At 41.9% G+C, this 19,650-nt stretch overlaps 1 long non-coding RNA gene across 1 annotated transcript in view; it reads right to left on the reverse strand.

Annotated features, from left to right (window-relative positions):
* LOC141985840 (uncharacterized) overlaps positions 1 to 19,650 on the reverse strand; it is a 234,348-nt gene that overhangs the window by 142,176 nt on the left and 72,522 nt on the right. The gene's annotated exons all lie outside the window — the stretch shown is intronic.

Genomic DNA, 19,650 nt, shown 5'->3' on the forward strand with positions numbered 1-19,650 from the left:
AACAGCATACTAAAAAGGCATGAACAAAGGAACTTATATGCTGTCATATGTTTTTTCTACTACTTACTTTTTGATAACCTGTGCCTTGCAGTGTCTTGCATAAATCTATTAAAACTGGCAGGTCATTACTGTCATCACTCAATGAGGTACTGTAAATGTGTACATGGATATATTGTTCTCATTGCTTTTCTTGATGTTTGCTAAGACGTATTCTGTTCTGTTCCTGCTAAACGCTATATATATTTTTAATGGAAATGGAATACACATCAAAAGATGTGATATTATTGCTTTATGGGGCACTGGTTAGACCTCATGCTCAGTTGTGCTCGTTTTTCCACAGAAAGACTATTATTGAACATCGTAACAGGGTAACCAGGATAAATTTAGCTTTTGAGATTATTTCTTATGAGGAAAGGCATGTTGGCAGCTCCCAGTGACTTCAAAGTGTATCACTTGCGTGTACCTGAGGGTAGAATTTGGCCCATGGAATTTATTTGGATAGAGGTAAAGAGAAAACTTCAAGGTAATCAAATAGAATCACTCAAAATTATAAAAATATGAGAGAAAAAATTATGCTTATCTATTTATACTACTTTGAAATCTATTAATTAAAAGTGCTTTTATGCACATTTTACAGATGGGGAAAGTAAGGCAGAGAGGTAAAGTGTCTTACCATAAGTCACACACCAAGTCAGTGGCAGAGAAAGGAATAGAACCCATGGGGGAAATTCTGGTTCACTGAAATCAATAGCAAAACTCCCATTGACTTCAACAGAGCCAGGATTTCACCCCAGGCCTCCAGACTCCCAATCCACTGGCTCTATCCAAAGGACTAGGAATGAGAAACTATTTAGAACAAAGAGAACGGTGAGTGGGGAAGGAAAGGGGGAGGCACAGAACAATCTAAAAAATAGTAACTAAAAATAATCAGGAAATGTAGGCAGAATCATTTCACATGAAGTGTAATAACTATATGAAACTGACTGCCAAGGTTATCAAAGCTGGGATTTGTGTCAGAACTGTGGAGGTAAGGGGAAGTGATGGAAGGAACGAAGAGTTATATATATAGGGTCTGAATGACAACTGATTTTCGGGGAGTTAAATGTGGGTTTTTGAGAGCCTGAAAGATGTGTTATTTTTAGTAAGGCTCTTGCAGACTGTCTTGGAGATCCTTATTTGTAGCAGCAGATACAATTTGTAGACTGAGATTTCTATGCTTCTAAGTAATAGCTTTGGGATACTGAGGCCCATGCTGATGGGAGATGGATTGTGGTGTCTTGGGCCCATCAGATCCTGTTGTGTGGAAAGAGGAGATTAGGCAGGGTAAAGTTATTGTTTAATAAATAAAATTGTTTATTAGCTATAGGTGGATGGTGTTTGATAACTGTACTAAAGATTCATCTGGATTTTTTTCGAAGAAGCATAGGATGCTGGCTGGCTGTGAACCTATTCTTCAATTCACGTCATTTTATTCAAGTGTAATGGCAAATAAGGATTACACCATCCATGTTAGGGGTGTATAAAACTTGACTAGACAGCACAAAAGCACTAGAAAATATACTACAGGAAACAATCCTGCACTGGCAGGGAGACAGACTAGATGATCTAAAGTACTAGTTTTTTCTCTCTCTAGATTCTATGATTATAGTAATACATATGAAATAGTTCTTTGATCATTACATTTACCTCCCAACCAATTAAAGTAATGTAGAAAATAAAATTATTTCAGCAGCACATCATTAACCTTGTTTCTAATGCAGAGCTTGTAAAATATACACGTGTGCTTGCTGTCCTCTGTGTTTCCCTCCATCTGAGACCCTGGGATATTAAAGACAGCCTGTTTTCTAATTTTGGAATTATGTACAAAACATGGCCACTGTTATCTAAACAGTTCCCTATAAAAGTTAAACATAGAGAAGCACAATAAAATCTTATCAGACAGATTGGTAAGTAGGACTTGCTAAGATATTTCAACTGCTAAGCAAAACTATATATTCAGCGCATGCTGAAGCAACAGTTGGGAGCCTTCAAAATTCTTCCATTCCTACAAAGTGAAATCCACTGAATAACACTGAGTTCCTGTAAAAAAGACATACTTTTCTTGCAGGATCACTGGAATTAGAAACCTCCAGAACAGTTGGAGAAGCCATCATTTTCAGGGTTCTCTGGATTCAATTAATTAATACCCTACAGTTAAGACTGGGAGCATTATCAGAATCGGTCTTAGATATTTCTGTAGCACCTACAAGCTAATTTTTCTATAAGTACCTTTTTAATGACAGGTTTCAGAGTAGCAGCCGTGTTAGTCTGTATTCGCAAAAAGAAAAGGAGTACTTGTGGCACCTTAGAGACTAACCAATATATTTGACTAACCAATTTATTCATCCGATGAAGTGAGCTGTAGCTCACGAAAGCTTATGCTCAAATAAATTGGTTAGTCTCTAAGGTGCCACAAGTACTCCTTTTCTTTTTACCTTTTTAATGGTTGTACTCTGAAAAGTGACTCCATAAAAATGGCACTGTGGGATTACATGATTATTGTCTCTCAGTGATTTTATGACAAATTTCCTATGTTTACAAGTAAAATAATATTTTGTTTTCTAAACACCAGCTGTACAAATTTAGCCTGAAATCAAAAGGTGTTCTTTCTGGCTCATTCTTCAATAATAAAGTTTCTGCATTTGGAACATAAAGTCATAAGCAGTTCTATGATGCTGAATGAGGAAAGGACATAGAAGGGCAGCTAAGAAGCAGAGTGGATTCCCCAAAGTTTCCACAGTGGAAGCAGAGCTATCTGAGGAACCCTTTGCTCAGCTGGCTTTAGGACCCAAGTCATCTGCCTCTCCTCTGCAGCTTCCTAAACTTCTGTGCTCAGAGGAGGCCTGCAAAGGAAACAGCATGAAGTGACCCTTATGAAGTTTCCTGGACTGCTCTCTCTCTCTTCCATAAGACTCTGCCCTGGAGGGTAAAAGATAACTCATTAGTAAAATCTCTTGATCATGTGACCGATTCTGCTGAATTAAAATTCTGTATTTAGAGATCTTGGGGTAGATCCTCAGCCGGTGTCAATTGTCAAAGCTCAGTTTAACTCAATGACAATCTACACCAGATCTATGACAATTTACACCAGATGACAATCTGCCCCCTTCTCTTCTACGTGTGGGTCTCAGTTACCGGTCAGCACAAATATTTTCATATACAGTCCCGAAACAGAATTTCCTAGTGCCCTATTAAAGACAATGGCAAAAACTCCTACGGACTTTAGTGGAGACATGATTTCAGCCCCAGAGATCCGCTCAACTATTGGGGCATTAACGCTTTCCAGTAGCTTACCTCATACATACCTCAAACATAGGTTTACCTTCCTAAATTTAGGAAATAGACCAGGAGATAGAAATGCAATAAATAAGGGAAGGAAACCACCAATTTAATCTTTTCCTTTTCAACAAAATATTTACTTTAAAATTTAATTCCCTACTGCCATTTCTTGATTATGATGTTAGACCTATATCAGTGCCTATGAAAGATTCTGGGCACTGGTTGGAAAAGAAAGACTTCATTACCAGCCAAGAGATCCAAGAAATCAGAAACTTTTTTCCACTGCAATCAGAAGGAAGCACTGGACACATTTGGGGCATGTACTCCCGATGCCAATAAACAGACTCCCATATGAAGCTGTCAAGTGGAATCCAACTGGTGTGAGGACACAAGGTCATCCAAGAGAAAAGACAAGTAGCAAATGACAAGGAGGGATGGAAGAGATTAGTTTCCACCCTGTGCACCAACACTGATATATAAAGTAAAAATGTAACAATATGCCATCAATCTAGTCATGGAAATTTGGATATACACATGATTTCACACTCACCATCCAAGTGAGCACCATCACCCAAACAGAACACAGCCTCACAGAAGATCTGAAAAAAACTGGAGTAGTATGATTGATTACAGTGACTCCAACTGAACCCTAAAAAAACAGCTCTCTCCACATTCCATCTGCACAACCACCATGCAAATATGTGCCTGAATGTCACCTTCTGCTACACCAAAATCAGGCACAAGGATTTTCCAAAATATCTCAGAATGGTTCTAGATCGCAGCCTGGCATACCGTCAACATCTGATGGAGACCATGGCCAAGACAAAGACTAGGAACAGTATCACCTATAAACTAGCTGGGACCAGTTGGAAAGCAGATGTTCATATCTTGTGGAAAGCCACCTAAGCCCTCATCTTCTCAGCAGCTGAATATTGTATACCAGTATGGGCAGGTATCCTACATGCAAACTTGTTGACGTGCAATTGAACACTGCTGTGAGAATTGTCACAGAAGCGTCAGCCATGGAACATTTAGTGAACTGCTGCCCTCTTAAGATCCTTCTCCGGAGGGACAGCTTTGATTCATTCCATGTCACCAGAAGCCATACAGTGGATGACAAAATTTGAAGTTAACCTTTAATATTGCTTTTTAAGTCGCCATACAAAAGAATAAGATGACAGTGTGTGTTAGTTGTTTCCACTGTCCATGTCTACATGCAGCTGGCATAATCTATTTAGCAAGGCCACCACCTTCTCTGGGTGACAGTTCACTGCCAAAATACCCTTCTCCATTTCTCATGCCTTGTCTGCCTCCTGGTTCTGAAATGAGAATTGCATTAATGCCAACAGTTGGAGCATGTCTTTGCCCAGAGCTGGATCCATATCTTGGCATCAGTTGGAATGAAGGACATGGACAGAAATTTAGAGTGTGCCAAGCCAGAAGTGGGTGAACTGAGAGAACTTCTGCACTGGGGCTCAGGAAGGACAGACAGGTTCTCGCACACCACACCGCAAAAGAATTCATAGAGCAGCACACCTTACCGCAGCATTAAGAACCATGGAATATGCCCCCAGAAGCCTTAGCACCTCACACAAATGAGTAAAAGCACCAGTGTGGACACAGCAACTTGAGAATGACTCAAGTACGGCATGCTATGTGGACATTCAGAGCTGGGCTAGGCTAACCCATGTGCTGATCATCTACTTTAGTTCTGCAATAAAGACATATCCTCTGAACTATGCATCTGATTGCTAAGCAATGGCCAGGGGATGCAAAAGGGCCATCGTTGTGCATAATTTTACAGAAATGTTTCATGATCTTCTGTGAAGGGGATGTTAGCTTAAATGAGACAACATAGCTTGAAACCACACTAGTTGTTTTTTGGGTGGATTAGGACTCAATTATCCACACAACAAGCTTCATGTGGACATGGTGGCTATGAAATTCCTACCTAAGAAAAATACTCTCTGCTAAGAATCTCCCCCAACCCCAGTGCCCAGGGCTTTGATTCACATACTATATTGGTGGAAGTCTGTGTGCCTGGCTACCTGTATAGGACACAGTCATTCTCTAATGTCATCATTATAAAGCCAGGTAGATGCCTGCAGGTCCCTTTTCTCTACAAGGCTCTCAGCCTCACGCTGATTTCTCTGAACATTCCTCAGAATCTCAGGCAAAGAATCCAGCTTCCACTACTACCAGACTGACCCTACAAGATGTAGAAAGCATCCACATCTAGCCATGGCTGCAGCGGGAGACTTTCTTCTTTGCCATGATCTTGGTCTAGAGAGAAGGCCCCCGATCCCTGTGGAAACAGACTACAATACAGAGTATACAATACAAATTGTCCAACGTTGAAGGAATATCCTCCAGTTGCCACTGAAAGCTCCCATTACTCTCATTGGTACTGGAGAGCATGTAGCCTGTCCTACAGCAGTAGAAGCTTTGAGTACGGGCAGTCCCACTGCAGGATACTTTTGTGATGGCTATTCAACAGACCGGGAATCCAATTTCTCTCCTGTGGATTTCCACAGCCAGATGCAAAGGCTCTTTTCAGACCCACCACATTTCTTCTGAAAGGAGCTACTTCTGGAATACTCTTGGCCCCTGGGGTTCAATATTACAGTACCCTACCTCCGAGACTACTCACAGGAGCCACAACACAATATACTTCCCAGTGCTCAGCATCACCAATAAGGTAGCCATGGCTGTTCCCCTTACTAATTACCTTGCACATATCCCATAGCAAAGGTATGAGGAGGCACTTTTTCCTTACTTCCCTGTTAAATGTTACTGTAATCTGGACACAAGCCCTCTCCTTTCCCACTTGTCATCCCTTAGGATCAATGAAGACACTGCCTCTGAATGTACAGAGGTGGTATGTATATTGTATGAACTGGAATAAGGAGGCACCAGAACAGCACAGCATGGCTTTAGACAGAGCAAGTGTAGAAGTGCACGAAGCAGAGATAGGCAATAAGCTCTGCACTCGGAGACCTTTGTTGGATCTGTGCTTACACAGCTGTATTGCCAAAAAATCGGTTACAGGTAAATATTCTCTTCTTAGGAACTACTACTTTCTATCTATCCAGTGCTTTGATCTGCGTCATGATCGTAACCATAGCACAGATTCTGCTTTTGCTCTCCTCTGTTGAGATCAGGGTGGATAAAAATCAATGATTTTTTTAAAAAAAATAAAAAAATCAGATTTTTTTATTTAAATTGGATTTTTTTTGATAAAATGCTTTTTTAGGGGAAAAAACCTATCTAAAGATACATTATAGATCAAAGATATCTCATCATGGAATAGGGATTATAATTCAATTCTATAGTATGAGACAATATATTCATGTAATATTTAAGAAAAGTTTTGAAATGAGTTCCAATAGTTCATGGATTAGGGACCCAATTGCATAGGGTTCCAGAGGCTTCTGTATAGATTATTTAGGGTAATCTTTCTATCCACCCAATGGGACTCAGTGCTCAGTCTAGAAGATACCATCAGAGATGCTTAGTTTTGCAGTTCTCAAACTGTGGATTTCTGTCTCCAGAGATAACATGCTTGTTAACAGCAAAAATGCTTTTAAATAAATAAACAATATATCAAGGTGAGAAATAACAGACCTCAACCCTATTGTCTCTCTGCAAATTTGTGTACACAGAGTCAATCCCTTACCTCTCTCTAAAAGCGCAAAGTTTCAAAAAGTTTAATTAATAGAAGACTGTTGGGGGCAGAATAGATTTGGACAAAGAGAAGAAGTCTGGAGATAAACGTGAAAAGGAGGGGACAGGTAGCAGAAACAAAAGTGAAACTGTTTGAGCAGCATATTCCAGAAGTCTTGAGTCTGAGGTCTGCTGATGTTTTAAAGAAAGTCACACCAGTGAACTGGTGGAAGTCACTTAAGCATTTGGATTCAGAGACAGTTGAAATGATAATCTCACTTTTAACAGCAGTAGCTTCTTCGACTGGTGTAGAAAGAATATTTTCTTCCTTTGGACTAATTCATTCCAAACTGAGAAATAGTTTGGGACCTGAAAAAGCAGGAAAACTTGTTTTTCTTTTCCAGATTATGAACAAATAGGAAAATGAAGGTGAAGACGACTGAGTTAGCTGCAGAAGCCAATATTTTAAGTTTCTCAAGTTGACCTGGCTGACATAGTTGATTAAATTTTTGTTTTGTTTTTTAAATATTTCATTTAACTATTTTAGTTAAAAAACAATTTTAACAAAAATAGACCTGATTTTAAAAAACTTGAATGTTTAACTAAATTCAAAAATTCATATGCTTGTTTGGTTAAAATATTATATGTTTGATGTTGAAGGAAAAATCCAGAATACGTAACGTTGTTGTTTTAGTTAAATAAAACAATTTAAATGTCTGTCTGGTGATGTTCTCCTCCTAATACAGCATGGCAAGAATATCCTCCAAATATTAATGATTAACCTGCTGAATTGGAGATAGTTCACCTCCCAATGACTTCATAAATATCTGCTTCAATTACCTTTGGTAAATGAAATAACCAAACAATCATTCATTTTCTGATATAGCTCTAAAACTAATCTGAAAAGTTTTCAAAATAAATCACTTAAAAATGTACCTTCTAAAAATGTATGTACCTTCTAAAAATGAAACCTACATCTATCTCTGAGTTGTGAAGAATATGTATTCAGGTTATAACAACCAACAAGAATGCACTTTTATGTAGAAATCCATGATTAAATCAAGTCTTCCTGACTAGTGATTTAAACCAAATCCACCCTGATTGAGATGGTAAGGTATGCATTGCTGTTTCTGAATTTCACTCACCTTTGCTCCTCCCACTTCAGTGTAAAGCGAACTTGGCTGTAGACCTTGCTCCTGGCAATCTAACTAGGGCAAATATCCAATCTGTGACATGCTGCAATGGTTCTTGGGGTACATAGGACTGTGAGTCACTTTGTTATCACCCTGCCTCCAGTATTAGGGAGTCTTGCTTGTGCTTAACTGGGTGTCAGCTCCCTGACCCCACCAGCCTGTTAGCACTCTCCTCTGGGCTATGCCAGTCCTTACTTTGCCTTGCAGGTTAACAATAGGTGCACCCCAGTCCATGAGTTCCTTTGAAGTATTCCCCTGTAGTACCCAGCCCCTTATTCACTGATCACTCACAGAAACACCAGGTCTGCTGTCCCCAATGGAACAGTACCAGAGGTGAAAGTAAGCCGGTACGCCCCGGTACGGCGTACTGGTAAGAGCCGGTACACCGTACTGGGGCAGCCCGGCTTCCCCAGGGGGCAATTGAGAGAGCCTGGGGCTCCCAGCAGTGGTTGGAGCCCCAGGCCCTTTAAATTGCCTCCAGAGCCCCGCTGCTGGAGCCCTGGGGTAGCGGCTGCAGGGCTCCGGCAGCTATTTAAAGGGCCTGGGGCTCCCCTGCTTCTACCGCCCGAGCCCTTTAAATAGCCGCTGGAGCCCTGCCACCGCTACTCCAGGGCTCTGGCAGCTATTTAAAGGACCACGGCGGTAGAAGCAGGGGAGCCGCGGGCCCTTTAAATAGCCCCCAGAGCCCTCGGGTAGCGGGGGCTCCAGGGGCTATTTAAAGGGCCAGGGCTCCAGCTGCCTCTGCCGCCCTGGTCCTTTAAATAGCCGCTGGAGCCCCGCCGCTTCCCCAGGGCTCCAGAGGCTATTTAAAGGGCCAGGGTGGTAGAAGAGGGGAGCCCCGAGCCCTTTAAATAGCCCCCAGAGCTCTGAGCTGCTGCTGCTACCCCGGTGGGGGGGGGAGGGGGCACTTACCTTACAGGGTGGGCTGGAGCTGGCTCTGACCCCCTCAACCCCGCCCCTTCCGCCCTAGGCCCCGCCCCTTCTGGGGGCCAGAGCTGGCCCCAGAGTATCAGTAAGTCACTCGACTTACTTTCACCCCTGAACAGTACACACCAGCTTGTATGATTCAATTCAGGATCAGTACCTTGCTTAATATCACAACACTTAGATGTATTTACAATGAAAAACAGAATAAATTTATTATCAAAGATTCACAATTCAAGTGATAATGAGGAAGAGTATTGGAAACAACTGGTTACACATAAAACAAAATCATAACATGCTTTCTAGAAACCAAACTTAACTGTCTAAAGAAGTTTATCGCACCCTCAAAAGTCCTCTGCAGCTTTTGAACAAGATTGGCTGAAATCTTGTTTTCACGTATAGAAACAAACTGCCTGTTCCTGAGTGCTGCTTCTCTGTTCACTCAGCATCTCTCCAATAACTTTATATATAAATGGGCATCCATTGTGTTAGCGTACAATGCTTAATTTACATCCGACGGAGTGACAGATAAATAAGCATCTCTTGTCTGACAGAAAACCCGTTTCTTCCCTTCTCCTGGTGACTCATGCCTTGATACAGAATCTAAGAATATATTTTCCATATATACACATAGTTCCTTATACAGTATCTGTACAGCTATTTCACAATGGTATTGATGACCAGTGTGACACTGGCTTTTATTTAAGACCTCACATGGCATTCCTTGGTGAACAGAATGTGCAGACCAGAATCAGGACATTCCTGTAATCCCCTTGCCAGCTGACATTAAGGGGTTCTTGGTCACACATGCTCAGTGCCCACTACTGGCATCTATAAAAGCAAGGGACACACTTGGTCCTCCCACTGCTGCTACTGGATCTTTGAAAGTAACCTTATTTCTTTACAACTTTCAAAGGCCACCTTCACTTTGTAGATCTGTCCCAAACAGTCATGGAAGAAGAATCAGCCTACCATGGCCCCATGACAAACTCCCCAAGAGAGACAATGCATCTCAGAACTGAGATCTTGTCAGACATCAACAGTGCAACAGAAAAGACTCCCCCAGCTCCCCAAGACACAGATTGTGTCACTGATGATGAATTCTCTGACATCCAAGAAGTCAGCTCCAATCTCCATGTTCCAATTTGTTTCTCTAGGTACAGATTCTGATGTCTGTCTTATGTAAGAAGTTCAGGTGGTGAAAGCTATGAAACCCCTTGACTCAAACCATAGCTCTACATGCTACAGTGACGCTGAATCAATCATGCTAAGCTACGTCCATCATTCTGAATAGTAGTGCAGTAGTTCCACTTCTTAACTAACTTGAAACAGACCTTGCACCCTCCATGAATGAACAGACACAAAGGCTCTTTTAAGGGCTACCACATAATCCTGCAAAGGAACTATGTCCATATTACCCCTCACTAATACACCCAGTACCCAAAGGAACTTTCCTGACCTTTGCGTTAACTTGAGTGTAGATAACTTGAGTTAACTCTGCAGGGAAGACACAGCCAATATCTTTGTGACATGAGACCTAACCCTCCGCTAACTATGGTTCAGACACCGTCCCTAACTCCTGTAGCCCAATCTAAACCTGTTTGTGTGTGTACGCGCGCATGTGAGAGAGTGTGTGTAGAGGGTAAGGGAGGACTGGAAGCACCTGCTATAATTAAAATGAAATGTAGGCGACAGTTTGGTTAGGAATTTAGTTTGTGGAAGCAATGTTTTCCCTTATGGAACACAGTATAGGGCAGATCAAACATTAGGTCTGGAGCTCACTGATTCTCCCAGCTGGTGTTATTGCTGCCAAGAATGCAGTCTTCAGGGACAGATGGGACAGTGAATATTCTCCTAAAGGTTTAGACAAAGACTCCATTAATTTGGTAACAACTAGATCTATATAGTTGTTGGTAGGTTTACACACAGGAGGAAAGGTGTGAATCATTCCTTTCAGAAATCACTTAACTATAAGATGTATGAACAAAGAAGATACTTAGATGGAGACATAAGCTGATATGGACATCGGATGAACTTTGAGTAAACTTAAGACCAAGCCACACTTTAAAGATAAAATAAAATAATAAAATAATAAATAATAATAATACATAGCCCAGGATAGGAGAAACCGTAGCAGATGCTGAACCATCTGTTTCTGGACAGTCCTAATAAAAAACATCTTCCAGTTTATTGCATAAGTTTCCCTTGTAGATAGCCTGTGACTTTGCAAAAGAATATGCTGCTCCTTCTTAGTGCACTCATGGTCCAAATCGCTTAAGGTTTCCTGATTCATGCTGTCAGCTATGACAGGAATTCTAAAAGAGCCAGGACTCAAACTGGACTAGAAGGACAAGGTATGAGAAATGACATGCCCAGTCAGGCGTTATCCACAAACCTGTTGTCCTGTTTTATCTTCTTAATTATTTTCAAAAACCAGAGATAAATGCATTGAATAACACATTGCTTTAGTCCAGCAGAAAAATATCACTTAGGGAACCAACACCTCTTCCTCATCTGGAGCAGAAGTGATGACAGTTGATGTTCACTTTTGTTGTAAATAAGTGAGCAGTATATCCATGAAAAAATGTTCCAACTTCTGCATCTATCACTTATTATTCACGTTGGACACTGATTCCACTGCACATCATCTGCAAGGACCTTTCCTGGAAAATGTACACCAACAGGAAATATCTGATAATGGATGAAGCATTTCCAGAATTGAACTGCTTCTTGATGTAACAGACTGCAATGAGCTTTCACCTGTTGTTTGATGTAATACATTTCAGTAGTGTCATCTGTCAGAACTTGGATTATTTTCTAGCCAGTGTGCAGAAGAAAGGCTTTGAAAACCAGGTGAATTGCCCTTAACTACAGAATTTTATACACAGCCATGGCTTTTGCAAGCTCTCAAATTCTTTTTATAATCAGGTGATTGATTTAAGCACCCCATCCTATCCCTTGAGGCATATATTACAATTACTATCAAATGTTCTTAAGGATGAGCTGTTCTACCCTTTATAGTTCTTTCCATATGTGAGGGAATCCCTAATTTCCCAAGGAATGGTCACTGCAGACTAGATGTTGTTTAACTGAGGTAAGTAGAATATCCTTAACCCCTACTGCAGGGGCTTTGTCCTGAGTCTGGCAAACAAAGTGATTTAAATGTGCAAGAGACCATGAATCCTAGAATCCAAAAGAAAAATACCATTCTTTGTTATTTGTATTGCAGCAGTGTTAGAGGCCCCAACAAAAATTGGAACCTCACTGTGCTAGATGCTATACAAACACAAGAAAAAGACTGTATTTGCCGTATGGAACTTCATTCTGTGTATTAATTAAACGGGATAGACTATCTCCATAAATCTGTCCTGTCATGAATATGCTGTACCTGTCATGTAGTCAATGGTGGCTCTCATAAAAGATGTCTTTGGGGTTGGTATACATGTTGATTTATCAGACCCACTAACTGAAACATATTTTAATAAGAGAGTATATTGTTTGCAGAGCAACATGTACTCCTTGGGCTGATTGGCGGTTTTTATCAGTCAGTCAGTCAGTCAAATATGGCTATGAATCCTCTGGTGCAAGTGGGCTTCCACTTCCACCAGGCACTTGATGAAGATTCATAGTAGTCCAAAACGGTGCACTTTGTTCTAATAGTGGTCCTTTCCGATACAAAATCTTAGATACTTCCTCCATATTCCCCTGAAGGATGAGTGGAAATATGCATCTTTGAGTTTGAGAGCCCCAAACCAATCCTGTAATTCTAGGAGGGGATTACAGAAGCTGACATCTCTATCATGAGCTTGAATTTGCAGACTCACTTCAGTTTTCTTAAGTCCTTCATATTGGAACCGAACAGTAAATCTGATTGACACAACCAACGACTGTGACAGAATAACCCTCAGAATTTAACAATAATGCAGGCTCAACTAACTACCCTGCTGCTAACAAAACAAAAAGCTAATTGGAAAATGCAATTATGTGATTGTTGACAATAAGTTAATATGAATATGCTTGATGAAGGGAGGAGCAAAGGGTATTCCAACTGTCTTGTCTGTGGCAGTTGGAAGGAACTGAAGGCAATGTAACTGAAGATTATTATACAAACTCACACTGCTTGGTCTGTTCCAGGGGGAGCATGTGTGCCGCTCCAGCAAGTATAGCTTTTCAGAGGGTTTTCACTTCAAAATCGAGGGCATTTGTTTGCCTCAGAAGCTGGCAATCTGTACAGATACTTGTTGGAGAAACATTGTTCTAAGTGACAGCAGCATGTTCCCCAAGAGTGCACTAAGCACCAAGAAATCAATGAAGTAGGATGGAAGCCTTCAGAGTTAGATTATTTTGACACAGCTGAGTGGATAGGTAGAAATTCTAAAGTTACCAGTGTTTTAAGATAGGGACATCTTTTGTTAAAGTTTTAATAAACTTTTTTAAAGAGATTGGGAATTGTGTTTAGATAGCTGACTTAGCTGTCTGTCTGATATGTAACAGCGGAAGAGGGAGCAGAGGTTTAACTCAATGGCATCCTCTATTGGACACTGCCAAAGATACGATTTGACTAGCAAGTGGTCCTATGTTTCTACCATTTCTTATACTTTAAATTGTAATTCTCTCAAGCTGGTTTATATATTTGGAGGTCAAGCTCCCTTTTATCAGAATTAAATAGAATGCTGAAAACCCCAGATTTAGCATGTAAATATGTTCATTATCACTAAATGTAGTTCTCAAAGTGAGCAGAAACTCAGCTGATGAGTGCTTACTGGGGTTTTTTTACAGTAGAAAGGAGCTCCATTTGGTTCATTCACCATGAAACTTTGGAAAATTAAGTGTTTTAGAGGAAACAGTACTTTCCAGTTAACTCATAAATAGAAATCTGTATAATGTAAATTAATCCTTAATTGAGAAAACATTTACATTTAAATCTTCTGAGAGCAGAAGGATGAGGTTTTGCCCCAATGTCCTCATTGTTTAAATGGGTATATTGCTTATTTGCCTAACTCACTGAGATGTTGTAAACAGGTAAGGAACCATATAAGTGCTAAAAATTATTAATTATATTACTAATTATTATTATTAAACCTATATTTTGTTCTCAGCTCCACCATACTTCCTGTGTGAATCTGGGCAAATTGCTTAACCTCTCTGTGCCTCAGTTTTCCCCAGCCATTTTCATATCTACAGAACAGAACTGTGGTTTGTGTTTATTTAAAAATAAATAAAGGGGCACCCATTAGGAAGGCACTTGGGTACCTAAGATAAATAAAACCAATCCAGTTCCAATCAACACACCATAACAGACCCCTCTGTTTGGAAACCAGTTTCCTCTGAAGCCAATCTGCAGCAAGTCAGTACACTTACATTAACTGTAATACATTAAAGACTTTAAACATGTACTGACCTTGTAAGAAGGGTTTAGAATGAGGCTTATTGTTTGTAAAGCATGTTGAAGTTCACAAGCTGAGAAGGTACTATAGCATTGCAATTTGTCTTATTATATGGGATAACATTAATTTTTCACCAGTATGAAAGTTCACAAAATAACCATATTCTAACATGAAAATAAAAAAATCAAGAGGCAGTGTGGCCAAGTGGAATTGGGAGCGGCGGGGAGGGGGTGGAGGGGTGAGAGGAGGGGCGGGAGGGGACTCAGGAGACCTTGGTTTAATTTCTGGCTCTGCCACTGATTTATTTGGACAAATCATGTCCCTCCTTATGCCTCAGTTTCCCCATCTATAAAATGGGGATAATGATATTGACTTCCTTTGTAAAGTGCTTTGAGATCTAAATAACAAACACTAGATAAGAGCTAGATATTACCATTATTGGTAATAATGATTTGTCAGACAAATGTAACTCTTCAACTCTATGCATATCTATAAATATTTTAGAATGTGTATTATTCACACAATAGAAAAGAGCTGAAGGGCTAACAGACCAGTCACATTCGAGGTAGGTGAATATTGAAATACTCTACCTAGCTGATTGCTAAAAAGTGCCCTGGCTATTCACTCCCACATGCTTCAAATGTCTCACATACCGGTATGTTACATATCTTGGACCTGCTAGGATTTTATGTTGCTAATGGAAGTAGGACCTTTTTAGAGGCAGTACTTGCGAGACTTTGACGGTGCTGGTTAACTCAAGGATTTCATTTGGGGTAGTACTGGCACGGCTAAGATGGAAATATATCAAAATGGTGATGGTCACTGTAGCTTTCTCTATATGATGGGGTAATGTGCTTTAGAGATGTGTTAGTTCTAAAACACACTAATGTGGTGTGCATTAATTAGATTGTGTAGACCCTGATGGTTTGCACTAAAGCCCTAGTGTGCTTTAATATAGTATTCTTTCAAACAGCACTACATTAAAGTCACCAGAATCTATTGAACCGATTAAGGTTCAATGTTAGTGTGCATTACCCACCATGTAGACAAGCCCTGTTTCAGAGGTAGGTCAGGTTGTCAAGGCACTTGGCTAGATTCATCCTAGCAGACTTAGGGAAGCTCACTGCACTCCAATGAGAATTTGACTGCCACCTCCATGGATGTTTCATGCTGGGAAAGTGCAGCTTTAGTACCCACAAAGAAATTCAGTGCTGGCTGCAGCGGGGTATTTGCAGGACTGATACCTCTACTCAGTTGAGTTTCTGGCAGCAACAAAAATTATTCATCAATTAATTTATACTGCCACATTGTAACGAGGGGGTGAGGCAGCATCTGAAGTAACAGACTCTCAGACCTTTTAGGCCTTTAGAGATTACAGGTGAGAGCCTGTGTTGCATCTCTTAAATATACTTATGCTTTGGAACTGAGACATTGTTTGAAGTGGAAATGTGATTACAGTATTTTAATAAGCTTAATAATTAGTTTAATGTATTTATAATCCTGGACTTTAAGATCTGTGGGGCACAGCCCATGTTCTTGTATTTATTTGTATAATGACCAGCACAATGGGGGCCTAAACCTGATTTGAGCCTCTGGGTTCTACTGAAGTATGAATATGAAATAATAAAGTAGATTTGAAAGACACTGTGGCAGTACAAAGGTGATAGGAGGACAATCTAATGGTATATTCCATTTGGGGGAAATGAAAGTTTGTCTTCCATTGTTAAAAAGTGGAGATCCAGGGAACGATGGCATAAAGTCTGAGCTATTTATACAATACTCAGTGTGGTGATTTCCTGCTCTTACCAAATGTTTAATTCTAACTGAATGAGTAAGAAGTGCATTTTAGTACAACAGTGGAAAAGAAATGTACTGCTGTCGGAAACCGACCAGGAAGAATCAGCTGTGAAAACAGCTAAGAGACTGTTACGCAAGGCTGTTTCTTCTGGTTCATATCCCTTCTTAGCATTTTTAGCACATAGGAATACCACAGCACATGGATGCCAAAACAATCCAGCACAGGCACTGATGGAAGGAGGACCAAAACCCTGCTACCAATGAGGCGAGACATTTTGCAGCCAGAGGGATGGGAACTCCTCTGAGAGGAGATGGCCAACAATCAGAGGAAGTGGTACTAGAGTACAACAGGTCAGCCAAAGACCGACTGGGCCTGGAGACAGGCACTCCTGTGAGTCTCCATCCATTTGAGAGACACCAGAAGGAATGAACTAAAGGGGTTGTGAGTAGTGCAGTGGTACCAAGATCATACAAGATGATTATGCAAGAGGGACAAGTAAGCTGAAGGAACAGGAGACACTTACGAGCCAGCAGACACCACACCGAGAGAAAGCCTACAGAGATATAGAGATCATCACAGAACAGAGAGATAGAGAACAATCTGGAGGCCAACTCCTCAGACAGATAGTTTGCTAGACTTGGAGACAGGTGACAGGAAGACAGAAAAAGGAGGCGTGGTTGCCTGTTGAGGAGATCAACTACCTCATAGACAATGGAGCCAGCTGAGTCTGTGATAAAGGGAAGACTCCAACATAGGTATGTGCTATCAACCTCTGCCAAAGGCACATGCGGCGTGGGCCTGGGTGTCAATTATTTGTTTTTAATGTTTAATGTTTATATTAATATGTTTGTAAAATAGAATGGTGTTTCACAATTGGGGTCCTATGTAAATCCCGATTTCATGGAGGACATGGCCCCCAAACTGCAATTTTTAAAATATTACCTTACAGTGCTGTGCACATGTCTATGTGGAAAACGGACTTCTGTGTGCAAACTTAGACAATGTCAAGGATGGAATGAATTACCAGCAAGCTTAGTCAGTTACAAAGAGGAAATGAATGTCACCTGCAAACTTAATCAGTATTCTGCAGATACACTGACTAAAGTTTGTCAATGAAATTCATTCCATTATTAAAATTGACTACGTTTGCTAGTTACATTCATTCTGTGCATATTTTGTAAAATTCAATACTTTTCCATTTACACTGTCATGAATTTTCTTTTAAAAAATAGAGATTTCCACAGGGCCCTAATCATGATCAATGGAACTGGAGTCCATATTCCATGCTGGGACTGTTATGAACAGGACACTTGGGGAACTGGAGAACAGGTGCAGTAACCTGGAAGCAACTCAACCACATGAGCAGAGCAGTGCACAGGGTTTAATAAAGTTTCTCTGTTCAACTCAACCTTTATTTAACTTCATGCTGCGTTAATGAAACAGGACCTGTAACTGTTATACTTGAAGCTCAAACTCTGTGGCAGGTGAGAGTGTTCACAATTGGATGGGGAGTCAGTGGTAGTGTATACTAGCCAAAAGTAGTTAGGAAGCCCTTGCCTTAAAGAAAGAAGACTAAGGGAAGAGGCACTATTTTTTACATTTGTCCATCCAAGTAATCTATGGATCCGATCTTGCCCTCGTTACTCAGGCCTACTGAGTTCAGTTGATACTGTTTAAGGATTTGGTTCATTATTTTTTCACCACAGGAACTCTCTCTTTCAGCACAAACTGTGGTGTGTAACTGAACAAATACACACGTGCATGCCCTTTGCAGAAGGGATTGGGAGCGCATCCTGTGCTGTACTCTGAGGCTGAAATGTGTAGAAAGGATACCTTTTAATGCTATTGAACCCAGCACAGCTTTCCTGCGCACAGCCCAAGAATGAGAATCGTGCCCACCTGCAACTATTTGCTCCTAATGAACAGAGGGTATATTTCTACTTGGGGTGAGGGGGTGCAATTCCAAGCTGGGGCTAGCTTTCATGGAGCTAGCATGCTAAAAATAGAATGTAGCAGTGGGACCAGAGCATTGACCCACTGCTGGATGGGCTAGCCACCCTCCTAGGCACATACTCAGAGTAGTTAGTCCCTCAGTTTGCAGTGCTGCAGCTACCATTTTTAGCTCTCTGACTCCATGAGAGTTAGCTCAAGTATGTCTCCTCCATCTGGGAATCACACTCCCCAATCCCCCCAGCTCCAAGTGTCCACTTCCCCTCAAGTTCATAAGGAGCACACTCTGCCTCAGGAAACCTCTGGTGTTATGTCACTTCAATTTCAAACCCAGGGGAGGGATAGCTCAGTGGGTTGAGCATTGGGTTGAGCATTGGCCTGCTAAACCCAGCGTTTTGAGTTCAATCCTTGAGGGGGCCATTCTGTGTGACAGTTGTTCGAGGGAAAGGGATAGCTCAGAGGTTTGAGTATTAGCCTGCTAAACCCAGGGTTGTGAGTTCAATCCTTGAGGGGCCATTTAGGGCTCTGGAGCAGAAACTGGGGATTGGTCCTGCTTTGAGCAGGGGGTTGGACTAGATGACCTCCTGAGGTCCCTTCCAACCCTGAGATTCTATGATTCTATGACAGCTGGGAAACTGAGGCACAGAGCAGCACAGTGATGTGTCCAAGGTCACACAGTGAGTCAGTGGCACATCTGGGAACAGAATCCTAGTCTTGTGTCTCCCCTGCGCTGACCGCTAGACCGAGTTCTCCTGGGGAAAAGAAAAAACTCGAGCTACCTGGCTCCTGGTGGCTCTGTGCACGCATAAGGAGTTGGAGAGGGTGGAGCCCCGGGGCAGGACCCAGCGGCTGTTAGGTGTGGGATGCAGGTTGGCCCCGTGCTGTTGCACTAAGATGCGTTGGGGTCCGGCTGGGCGCTTGTCTGGGCGGCTGGTGCAGCAGGAGCAGCCAGACTTGGTCTGTCTCCCCCGCGGTAATGTGGGGCGCTGGGGTCAAAAATCAGCAGGCTCCGGCTCTAGGCCAGACCGCTCTGCCCGACTGCAACTGCTGCCGCGGCACCCCGCAGCCAGCCTGAGCCCTCCCCTGCAGGGCGGCGAGCTCTTGCGCACGTCTACCCCGTCCCTGTCCCGTTCCCCCCCCGCCCGTCCGCTTGCCCTGCGCGAGCGCGAGCGCGCGCCTTCCCCAGTGCCTCTCGGTGACGTGAAGGGGCGCGCGGTGGCAGCACCTCCCCGCGCGCTGCTTAAAAAGAAGAAAAGAGGGAGCGAAACATGAGAGCCGTAGTGAGCTGCAGCCACCGCCGGCCGCGGAGGAGGCATCACCCCAGCCAGGCGGCTGCTACTGTCCTACCTAGAGAACATCCTTTCTATGGGACAAGTGAACTGCTGCCGCCGCCGCCGCCTCCCACTGCAGCAAGGGT

This window comes from Natator depressus, chromosome 4 (genome assembly GCF_965152275.1).
Source record: "Natator depressus isolate rNatDep1 chromosome 4, rNatDep2.hap1, whole genome shotgun sequence".
NCBI lineage: Eukaryota > Metazoa > Chordata > Testudines > Cheloniidae > Natator > Natator depressus.